At 44.8% G+C, this 12,400-nt stretch overlaps 1 pseudogene; it reads left to right on the top strand.

The window, feature by feature from the left end:
* The first annotated feature begins 3,847 nt into the window (after positions 1 to 3,847).
* On the top strand, positions 3,848 to 11,462 carry LOC123367000 (annotated as a pseudogene).
* Positions 11,463 to 12,400: the final 938 nt, after the last annotated feature.

Here is a 12,400-nt window from a genome sequence, read left to right as displayed (position 1 = left end):
GCCCAGTGAGATTCTCCCCTGGCAGTGGGGCAGGCTCAGGCCCTCGGCACCACTTACCCTCCGCCTCCGTTTTTCATCCTCTTGGGTTGCATCAGCGTCTCCCCACAGCTCTAGAAATGGCGCCAGGTAACCCAGGGCTGAAGGAAAAGCCCCACGGTTCTGGGATGGGGAGAGCCGGGCCTGAGGCTGGCATCTCTCTACACTCCATCCAGCTAAAGAATGCACAGGGTAAGAGCGACCCCCTGTGGTGAGCGGGGAGAATGGCATTTTTAACAGAATAAGCTTTTGCTCTAGTCTTTGCCAGGCAAAGTGCACATGGTAAAGCTTGGTTCAGCTTTGGCTCTTCTCGCCTGTTAGGGGAACCCTCCCTCCTTTGGCTTGGGACCAGAAATGTCCCTTCTGCCATTCAAAGGGCGCCCTGTGGAGAGAGGAGATTTAGGCTGCGCAGTGATGCACTCCAAAGTCAGAATGTGCCAAACACGAACAGGCAGCTGCAGCTTTAGCTCCGCCCCCAACACATATCCGGGGTTGTTCTAGATCTCGCGCTCCAGAATAAAAGTTTTAATTTAAAGCAAAATTCTGCGGCTCACTCTGTGGTTCACAACCTTTTTTCATTTGCAGACCTTTAAAAAATTTCAAATGGAGGCGACCCCTTTGGAAATCTATTGTCTGTATATAGAGTTGAATTCTGTTCAGTCAGTTTTCAGTCTAAGTCTTTTGTGGACCCCTTAGACACAGTCTGCCGAACCCCAGGGGTCCGCAAACTACAGGTTGAGAACCACTGCACTAACTCACACGGCTGGGAAAAAACCCTTTAAAATGTGACCTAGTGTAACCAATGCAGCGATATCTCCCCGAGGCTGGAGACAGCTTGAAACTGTATCTCTGACAGGCATGAACTGCCCAATTCATCTGGTTTGGCTTTGTACCTTTAGATACTTACGTAAAGAAATGTTGAGTCACAGTGGTTGCTAACTACTAAAAAACATGTTGATTTGCAAAGAATTAGAGACTTCACACTAAATTTGGTGGTACTTTTTGCTAAGCAGGAGGATACACTATATCTATACAAATTTATTTAAATAATTACGTAGCCTAACATACATTTATTCAGATTCTTAATTTTTACATTTCTTTATTATATTAGAAAAATGGCAAATGATGAATTTCTTATTTCTGAAATTATGTTTAATTTTTTACTTATGATTTGTGTCAAGCTCTATTTTAATGGAAATTGGAATTCAAGGGAAAATGTGCAAAAATGCATTTAAAGTTTTGTTCTTATTAGTTAAATAAAACTACCATAAATGTACTGAATATAAGAAAAACATTTATTAAAACATATTTAATATTTAAAACTGTCAGATTTCTGAAAGGAAGTATTATCTGTAGTTAGTAAATTGAAAGATTGTTTCCGTTCATCCCAACCTTCAGGATTTTAGAACTAGTAAATCTCATTCTCTCAGAGCTAGTTTTTATTCAGAGATTGGAAGAGGAAAACAAGAGTTTGTGCTTCATTAACTCCTAGTTGGTTTCTTAACTTTGAATGAACTGACCTAGTTGAATAAACTGAGATGAAGAAAATGTTCACTGCAACTGCAGAAGAGGCTACTGCTGTCAAAAGCTAGTTTAGCCTTTCAGCAAACTCTGGTTCCAGGTGCTTAGATAATGACTTCCAGCCATTCAGTGGTTTGACTTTCTTTAAAAATTAGCCAGCAAACATACTACTTAATATTAATTGTATTTAATGTAAATGATTTTAATACATTATAATAAGTTTAGGCCTTAACATATATTTTGATAATTTCAAATAGGTTTATTTTTAAAAAAGAAAAATATATTTATGTAACCCTTCTGCCCATCTGAGTTGTCAGCAACAAGGGCTGGGTTCAGTATCTAGGGGTTCTGTTTCAATAACTCAATGCAAAACCGGCTCGAGCCCCCCCCCCCCAGTGACCTGGGACAATCACATACCTCCCCCCCCGGGCACCCCTAAGAGGCAATACTTCCCCTCTCGCAAGTAGCAAAATCCTTTTAATAAAGGAGGGAAACAATGCAGCATTATGTTAGGGAAACACCACAAACAGGATTCATAACACAAACCATGAGCAAAAGACCCACCCCAAAGTAAGTTTGGCAGTATCCTTTTCCCCTCAGGGTCTTAAGTCCAACAACCCAAAAGATCACCCCGAAGTCCCAAAAGTCCAACACTCCAAAAGTCTCTTGAGTCCAGCAACCCCCCCAAAAAAGCCCAACAACCCGAAAGTCTCTGTCCCTTGTCAGTGCAGCCCCAGAGTTCAAAAGTTTATCTGCAGAGTTTTACACACACCCAGCCAAGCCTGGGTGGAAATGGTGGGGGAAGGAGCATACGGGGTGTTAAGGGGCACCTTATGTGGTCCGACGCTGACTGCCCCGCCTCTCCATACAGTTCTGCTGCAGCCTTCACCACGAGCCGCACCACTCCACCAGCCATCCCTTGAGCTGCTCCAGCTGTCCCACAAACTGCTCCGCTCTGCTTTGCTCCACTTGCCGTCCCACGGGCTGCTCCAACCATCCTGCCAACTGCTCAGCTCCGCTCCGCTCGCCGTCCCTTGGGCCACTCCAACCGTCCCACAAACTGCCAGCTGCTTAGCAATATATCTTCAGTCCAGGGGCGGCTCTAGCTTTTTGGCCGCCCCAAGCAGTCATGCGCGGGAGGCGCCCCGGAGCCGCGGGAGCAGCGGACCTCCTGCGGACATGACTGCAGAGGGACCGCTGGTCCCGCGTGGCTCAGCTGGACCTCCCGCGGCTGCGGACGGCTCGCGGCTGTGGACGGCTCCGCTTGAGCTGCCGCAGTCATGCCTGCGGGAGGTCCAGCCGAGCCGCGGGACGAGCGCCCCCTCCGCAGTCATGCCTGCGGCAGGTCCGCTCGTCCCGGGGCTCCGGTGGACCTCCCGCAGGCATGACTGCGGCAGGTCCGCCGGCCCAGCCTGCCGCCCCCCCCCCCCGGCAGCAGGGGACGCCCCCTAGATTTTGCCGCCCTAGGCACCAGCTTGTTTTGCTGGTGCCTAGAGCCGCCCCTGCTTCAGTCTCCCTTACTAGTTAACACAGCACTCAGTGATCTCAGCTCTTTGTAATTTTAGCTCTTTAGTGATTTCAGCTCATAGTAGGGGAGCCCCAGTGCTGGTGCACCATTAGCCCAAAGTGAATTCACCACAGCAGCCTATAACTAGACTCTTAATAGAATCAAAATTAGCTCAGCTCTTCAACAGTGGAGAGAAAAGGCAGTGCAATTAGTGCCCTCAAAAGGGGTCCATACTATCAGGTACAAATACCTGCCCCCAGCCTCTCTCAAGTCACTGGGTTTTGGAACGCATGTCCCTTGTCTAGTGAGTGCTATTTAGCTGATGGTGAGTCCCTCTGTCATAAAACAGTTCCACTGGCCTTGATTCACATAATCAGGGTAACAACACTTTATTCTTCCTGCCCCAATAACAGAGAAACTGGAGATCCCACAGCAGCCAAAGTGACCATTTGGGTGGCTGTGGGCTCTTGCTAGGCGGGGTGGGTGTGCCTATGCAAACAAGATCAGCCCCTGAAGTTCTTTTCCACAACTCATCACTGTTCACCACCAGATGTCAGGGTAGAGCTCATCTTGACTCTGCTTACATTTAAATAAAAAATAAAAATCCTTAATTTATTTTTATTTTTTCAAAGTCATAATTTTTTATCCACCCTGGCTGTGGCTAAGTGCCACAGTGTAGCCCATTATATATTACATAAGGCTGGGAATGGAGCTGAGGGAGGGAGGGAGGGAGAGACATCTTCATAAAAGCATGATATTATTTTTCTACTCCATTTCACAGCCATGTCTACAGGAAAGGAAAAACCCAAGAATTCAGCGCAGGGAGATGCTGCAAAGGATGAACTAGCTAAGAGATTGGAAGCAGTGGGTCTGAGTGCAGAGTACTGGCTGCCTAAACTACACAAACAACTTGGAGTTACCTCTACCCAAGCCTTGAAACACCTGCGATATGAAGACTTCCTAAAGTTAGAATGCGACATGCAGCACACGTGGGAAAAGCAGGCGCTCCAAGAACTACGTAAGACAGACAGCAAGGTAACAATGAAGCAGCTGCAGGAGCAGCGCTTGGAGATGCTAAAGAAGAGGCAGGAGCAGGCTAAGGCAGCACTGCAGGAATTAAAAGAAATGCAGGAGAAAGGCAGGAGCCGCCATGAGGAAGCTGTAAGAAAGAAAGAGGAGGAGCTGCGGCAAGCTATGGACATTGCCCCTGAGTATTGGGCACCAGCTGAGAAACCATTGATAGAGGTGATGGAGAATGTGCACAGACAATTAGACCTCCTGGAGGAGTCAGTGTCCCAGAGTGAGAATCTCCCAGACAAGGAAGTTTTGAGATGGGCGTCAGGAGGGCTGGCCCTGCAGGGTATTTACCAGACCAAGAAGCTCACAGAGATGGTGGAGAAGCGAGAGCAGCTCATAGACATCCCAGAAGGGTTTGAGCTCTTTGGCCCAGAGCAAGGGCCATTGTTTAAGAAGAAGGAATTTTCATCGGCCGAAGCAGAATCCACATTCACCAGGACCATGGAAAAGCTGGGCTTCAGCATTAGCGTCACAGCCAAGGGTGGATTTTGGGGGTTTAGTGCTGAAAGCAGCTCAGATTACAGCAGCTCTTCAGAGTCTGAAGGAACCCACAGGTCCCGCTCGGAACACACCTACATTTGCACCACCAAGTACAGCTACATCCCACTGGCCTCATGCTACTTCCCAAAGCATCAGCTTCGACTTTCCAGTGCAGCGCTGCAAGAGTTAAAAGAGATTGAGGACATTTTAAGTTACACCCCAGAGCCGGACAAGCTCAACTTGCTGAAGAGCAGGGGCGGGAGTTTCTTCAAGAGATTTGGGTCTCATGTAAACCAGGGCCCCCTTCACTTGGGTGGGATATTCTGGTGGAAAGCGTCTTCTGAGGGATTCCGGGCAGAGCAGCTGGACGAGGTGAAGAAACGAACTTCTGATGCACTCAGCTCCTATATTGGGGGCAGCTATGGTGGGTTTGGCTGGAGCATTGCAGCTGGTGTTACTGCATCAAAATCAAGTTCTGCAGCCTCATTTCAGGGCACAGATAGAAAACAAATGCAAACAGAGATTCAGCGGTTTGTGACCAAGACAGGTGGCCCACCTGGAGTGGATTCACTCACAGCATGGAAATCTGGGCTACTGGCCAGTAACAAAACCTGGGCTGTTATTGACAGAGGTTCTCAGCTTATTCCAGTGTGGGACATAATCCTGTCCAATCACAGACAAGATTTTAAAGATGTTTATGAAATGAGCAGCAGTCTCAGAGATGCCTATGAAGCTCTAACAAAGCTCCATGCAAGTACATTGGTTGGGGAGGAATTAGTCAGTGCAGTGGATGAGGCCAGATCGTTCTTAGAGGAAATGAAGACCTGGGAAGTCACTGGGGATGAAGAGCTGCTGGTGATGCTGCTCAATTTCAAACAGAAGCTAATTGAAAAAACAAAACACAACAGGACCTGGATCGACATCTGCCTGTCGGATAAGGTGCTTCAGGATTTCCTGGAAAACACAGTTTTACTATGCAAAGATTTACCTGCACATAACACCATGTCCACCAAATCTCTGCTGCGCTGCCTTCTGGACCCTCATGTCTATTCCGTTAAGAATTTCCCCAAATCTTCCTCCATTATGCAGTGGATCTCTCATGCCGAGGAAAAGGAGCAAAAATCTATCTGTGTTTCTGAATTTGCTGATTTCATTCAAGTCCTACAGGAAATGAAGAATTACCTACAGGCTGTTACCTATGGGCCTAACTCCTCCCCAGCAGCAGTGGAGGCAGCCAAAGTAAAGGCCAGCTTGGATGTGAGCTTAGCTTTCTGTTCCTTGCGGAAGGCTCTACAGGGCCGAGAGCAGATAGACTCAGAACTGTTATTGCTCTCCATTGCAGCCAGCACAGGATACCGTGTGGACAGTAACACTTTCCAGTATCTCCTCGGGTGCCCAGAAATTAACTTCATGTTAAAGGAAATGCAAAGGGCACATGAGGGATATTTGACTCTTAGGGATCAGGATGTTTCCAGAGCTCAGGCTTTCCTGTTGTTGACAGGTCTGACAGTGACAGCAACTGAATTCAAAGACGTGTCTCCAGAGGAGAAGAAGAAACGTTTGACTTTCATGAAGCGTCACCTGGGAAACTTGTTGTCAGGTGAAGTAGCTAATGTCTTTATGAAGCCTAATGCATGTGATGACTGGAATGCTCTGGAAAGAGACCTAAATGCCCTTGTGAAAGGAGGATATGGAACTTCCAGTAGCAATCTGCAGAAACAGGATATAATAAAAGAACTAAGGGATGTCTGTCAAAGGGCTAAGCAGACACCCCTACCAAAGCCACAGCCCCAAGCGCCACCAAAGGATGTTAAAATGTCTGAAGCATTCAAAACTCAGGGCTTTCTCAATCTGATCAAACGTCTTGGACTTGAAAACTACTATCCAAGGAAAATGGGGATGGCAGATTTCCATGTGATTGACAAGACCTCTTTACATGACAGACCGCCCAGCACAGAGGATGAGCTGCCATTTTATTTTTTGCAAAAGCTGTTGATGCTGGACTATCGGGTACGGTATCTGGTTTGCAAAAATGACTGTAAAACAAAACAAGGAACAACAACTGCATTGAATATGTCAAGCAAGATGAACGAATCCTCAGATGCGACCTCAGATATCTACGAGGACTTTTTAAATGATGATGAGGGAACTAATGAGTCTGGTACACCAAGGCAGACACACGTGCACCCAATGGATGTCCAGATGACAATTTTTCATTGTGCAGATGATTTCATGAGACAATATCTTTCAACAAAGCTCGCTATCTGCCAGTTTGCACTCCCACTTCTGGTGCCAAATCCTTCTATTTCACAAATAGAATTCCCTCTTTGGTCCCTTAGCCAAGTTCAAAAGAGTTGGCAACATATTGCGAAATCAGGAGTGGAGACTAGCATTAAAAATTATAAAAACAAACTGATTTATCAAGCAGATACACCTGTGGTGTCCTTCACACGGATTGGTCATTCACCTCATTCTTCTAAGTCTAAGATCCTGAATGCTCTGCTGAGTAAACACAAGCATGACATTTTTTTCCATCGTGATTGTAGAGGCAGCCATAAAGATTGTCTCCTGATGAACGGGGTTGTGGAAATCTCCTGGTACTGTCCAGGTGGAAAGGATGATGACAGATTTGACAATTGCATCGCCTTCACTAATCTTCACGGGGATGCAAGAGAGCATGAGCAGCAGGTCAGATTTTTACAGGAGATCGCTTCCATAAATGTGGTTCTCTTTACAGCTTCTGATGAGAACAAAATAGGCAGGCAAATTGTAAGTGATCTCCTGAAATCACCAAAGCCTTTTGTATGTCTTTTGACTGAAAAAGAAAACACTGTAGCAGGTAAATCCAATCTAAACATAAAAATAGGCATGAAGAACAGAAATGAAGCAGAATTAATTGATGAACTGGCAACAACAATCAAAGATTTACTGGCAGGTTTGAACCCCACTTGTAGTCTTGAAACCTGTGCAGAAATTGCTCGCCAGCATGGTTTTCTCATTGATGAAGACAAAGAAGAGTGTAAACAAGCCAAGTCAATGGCACAGACAGTGATGGTCCTCTTCAAGGAGGATAACTTATCGGGCATGAAGGAAGAGCTATTGCCTCTTCAAGGACAATTATGGCACAAGTGGTGTAGGAAAGATAAGGAACTTACCCGCTTACAAGATAAAATGAAGAGAAGCATTGAACAGCACCGGAGCCAAATTGAATCAGAAAAACGTGCTATACGACATGATCAGATAAGGAAAGCATCCTCCCACAATGATTTAATGAGGTCGGTGCTGGAAATTCTCCAGTCACATTCAGAGACCACCAAAAAATATTTCTTGCAGTGGTTGAAAGTATTTCTGGACGATCTGAGCTCTGACCGTCTTGCAGAACTTCGCCAAAAATACCACGTCTTATGGTCACAAATGCTGGAAGAAACAGACCCAGGAGAAAACAGTGACTCAGAAAATGTATTGAAAAGTAACTTGGAAACAGTCTCAGCTGAGATAGCTGCTTCTACGATTGGCCTTGAACACATTTTGAGAGAGGTTGCTCAGATTTATGAAGCTCTCAGTACTTTGTCCCAAGAAGATCAACATTTTCTTGAACTTCCACAAATTGCAGCTGACCTGATGGCTTCAGGGTATCCCGTTGAGCTGATGGATGGTGATGCTTCATACGTGCCACTGAAATGGGTGAGAGCAGTTTTTGATAAGTTGACTGAGAAGTTAGGAGACAAAAAGGTGTTTGTCCTTTCAGTGCTTGGCATCCAGAGCACTGGGAAGTCAACATTGCTAAATGCCATGTTTGGTCTTCAGTTTAGCGTCAGTGCAGGGAGATGCACCAGGGGAGCATTTATGCAACTAATTAAAGTGAATGAGAATCTCCAACAAAGTCTGAACATTGATTATATACTAGTCGTTGATACTGAAGGGCTTCGGGCCATGGAACTAACCAGTAAATCAACTCTCAATCATGATAACGAACTAGCCACCTTTGTCATTGGTCTTGGCAACATGACTCTAATCAATATTTTTGGAGAGAATCCTTCAGAAATGCAAGATATCCTGCAGATCGCTGTCCAGGCATTTCTGAGGATGAAGCAAGTAAAGCTCTCCCCAAGCTGTTTGTTTGTGCACCAAAATGTTGGAGAAATAACTGCAAAAGAACAGAATATGGAAGGACGAAGACGCCTCCAACAAAAGTTAGATGAAATGACAGTTACTGCAGCCCAGCAAGAGTTCTGTGATGTAAACCGCTTTAGTGACGTTATCCGATTTGACGTGAACACCCACACTCATTACTTTGCTCACCTCTGGGAAGGAGACCCACCAATGGCACCTCCGAATCCCAGCTACAGCCAAAATGTGCAGGAACTAAAGAGCAGGATTCTCATGGCTGCCACAAAGGAATCCAAGGGCAGTGTTTTAAGGCTGTCAGAGTTAAAAATCCGAATTGGAGATTTGTGGAAGGCTTTATTAAATGAGAACTTTGTTTTCAGCTTCAAGAATACACTGGAGATTGCAGCATACAATAGGTTAGAAAAAGAGTTTAACCAGTGGACCTGGCAGTTGAGAAGTCACATACTAGAACTGCAGACAAAACTGAACAATCGAATTAAGAAGAGAGAAATTCAGCATGTCACCAGGAGAAGCCTTGAAGAAGAAGTTAAAGAAAAATATTGTGCCATCATGAATGACACAGAAAGATTCTTCACTGAGGGGCAAGACTGTGAAATATTAATTCAGTGGAAAGCAAGTACTGAAAATAAACTGAATGATCTGAAAGAATCATTGATTGATGAAACTGAGAGGAAAGCTGAAGAACTTATCAAACTGAAGAAGAACCAAAGCAAACTTGTTGAAAAGAAGTCAGAATATGAAAATGAGCTATTCAGAAGAAGCAAAGAGTTGGCTCTGAGATTAAAAGGTGAGGAACTAAGTGAAGCAGCATTGAAAGAAAACTTTGACAGCCTTTGGAAACGATGGGTCTATGAAGTATCTTCAGATGCCCCTTCTGCTGAGGAACCTGACATTAGCATGGATGTAGAAAACATTCTTCTGCAGCATTTTAAACAGGAACCCAATATAGCAGAGAAAATTAAAAGTTCCTCCCACAAAAATATTTTCTGTCAATATTTTCAAGCATATTGTCATGAAGAAAACACTAGGTATCTTCAATAAGACTTTGGATAACTGTGATATAAAGAACATAAAACAGGTTACAGCTCGCATCATACAGCTTGTTAAGATGAAAATTGATATGAAGGAAGAGCAGAGAATGGATTATAATCAAAGTTACATTCACGAAATAATGAATGAAATAAGAAGAGAGGTGGACTCTGCAGCCAAAAACTCAAAATACACATTTAATAATGAGTACAAAATAGAGTTATCCCTGTATCTGTGCAAAATGGCAGCAGAGCGGTTTGAAGACATGCACAGAGCATTTAAGAATGCAAATGATCCAACCGTCTACCTCGAAAATAAGAGAGACGATTTCTTTAAATGTTTTCAAATTTCCTGCCAAGGAGCAACTTCCATCACAACATTTGCTGATTTCTTATGCAACAAGCTTTCTGCAGCTCTCCGCCAGGCAGTCTATGACAAGACTGCCATTGACATAGCCAATGAGATGAGGTCTAACTATTCAGCCTTCAATGGCAATAGATCCAAACTGGAGACCAGTATTCTGATATCCCTGGCAGAGGAGGAAAACTTTGAGAAGTACAGACAATACATTCACTTCCCAAGGGACTTCTTAGAGAGTTTTATCAAGAAATGCGTTGATGATTATTGTTTAGACAAGAAAAATCCAAGACTGAAGAATTTTTTAATTATTTCCCTTGATTCTTTCCAGACTCTTGTTCTTTCAGCTATTCGTGACTCGACTAGAGTTGTCAAAGATAAATATGGCAACGTATCCTTGTGGCTGGATGAATTTTGCAACCGACTTGGAGATGACTTAGACCTTCCCAGAAGCGATCTGAAAAGCATCGAACATCAGGAAATCAAGGACATAGAGTTTCTGAAAGAGGCAATGAGTAAAGCTTTGCCCCCGGTCCTGGAAAACCTGAAACAGGAATTTGCTGTGGTTGATATGGAGCCATTTAAATTGAAGCCTCATAAAATACTATTCGAACAGCTCTGTGGATGCTGGGAGCAATGTCCCTTTTGCAAGGCTCTTTGCACAAACACAATACCTGGTCATGACGGAGACCACAGTGTTCATTTCCATCGTCCTCAGGCCCTGAATGGTACCCAGTGGTACGGAACAGACCAGCTTGTCATTGAGATCTGCTCTAGTCTTGTAGCAAGTGACTACTTCATGGTGCTTTGTGAAAAGAATCAAATTCCATATAAAAATTATAGACAAGCGGGACCTGCATATGCCAATTGGAGCATCACAGCAGACAACTCAGCGCAGTCTTACTGGAAATGGTTCGTGTCCCATTTCAGGTCAATATTGGAAGAAAATTATTGTGCAAAATTTGAGGGCAAAGGCGCAATTCCTCCAGAGTGGGACGAGTTTACAAAGGAGGCTGTAATCTCTGAGCTGAAACAGCTGTAACATTAGTATAGCATCCCCTAGATAAAATGGGGGCATTAATGTACCAGACTTTGCTGCTGTAGCCATTTATTATTGTCTTATTTAGTGTTATGGATCATTTCTATGCGATTTTTTCTATAATTAATGTGTGCTAGCAGATTTAAATGGCAGGATTATAGATGTATAAGATTAACCAGTATTTAGGAGCGCCGTGTGTGTGTTAGACATACAGGTAAAGCCTGGCTGGTATGGAAGCCCTTCAGGCTGAGGCCTGTAAGATTTTAGCTTAGCCAGACTAGGCCATAGGCTTAGGAATTCTTGGCATGAGTGGGTGACCTACAGATAACTCCATGCCAGTCAGGTCACAAGATTACTGTAAAAGATGTGCCAGTAGGTGATGTTACGGAAAAATAGATTGGAACAGACAGCAGCGTATTGTCCAAGACCACGAGGCACCTGATTGTAACACCATGGAATGGCCTGTCCTTCCCACAAGTTGCCATAGATGCTAATGAGAATAAGGGGAACTAAGAAACAACTTATTAAAAATGGGGCACCCCAATATTCATGGGGTGTGGAAGTACAGATAAGGAAAAGAGGGCTGAAACCTTCATGCATATGCATAAGGTGTTAGGTGTGGTCAGAACTACAATATAAAAGAGATTCCCTGGTTGGGTAAAAGTGGGAAGACCCCAAGGGAAACCCCAGCAGGAACTATCCCTCTATCAATGATCATCTGTTGGGAGATCCATCAGACCCTGGAATATCCGTGAGGATGTGAGTATGACTAGAGGAGTAGTTAGTTAGTGCATGGGTTTCTGTATGATTTGTATAGACCTGGGTAATTGTAATTTTAACGATTGCTTCAATAAAACTTGCAGTACCGATACGACTTTATACTTGTGACTGTGTTCGCGGTCACTCTCCTTGGTCTTCATGTGTTCCTGGAGTCTCCAAATCTGAGAAATGTCAGGGCTCCCTGCATCCAGGCCACTGCCCCTGCCTGGGCTGCATAAGGGGAGGGCAAGAGAGAAGCAGTTCCTGATGCCTCCCAGCCTGGCCCAGATGGGGAAAGTGACCTGGATGTTTGGAGCCCTTGGTGTTGCTCTTGCTCCACCCCTCACAGCCCCCTAGGGGGGCAGGGAGGAAGGCTGGGGGGAGGGGGGAGCAGTATCTGTGTCACTGGCAGGAAGCACAGATAAATCTGCATGCCCCCCCATGCAGCGCTCTGACTCCACACC

Source organism: Mauremys mutica, chromosome 3 (genome assembly GCF_020497125.1).
Source record: "Mauremys mutica isolate MM-2020 ecotype Southern chromosome 3, ASM2049712v1, whole genome shotgun sequence".
NCBI lineage: Eukaryota > Metazoa > Chordata > Testudines > Geoemydidae > Mauremys > Mauremys mutica.
The sequence above is the reverse complement of the archived record's forward strand: the minus strand, read 5'-3'. Positions and strand labels throughout refer to the sequence as shown.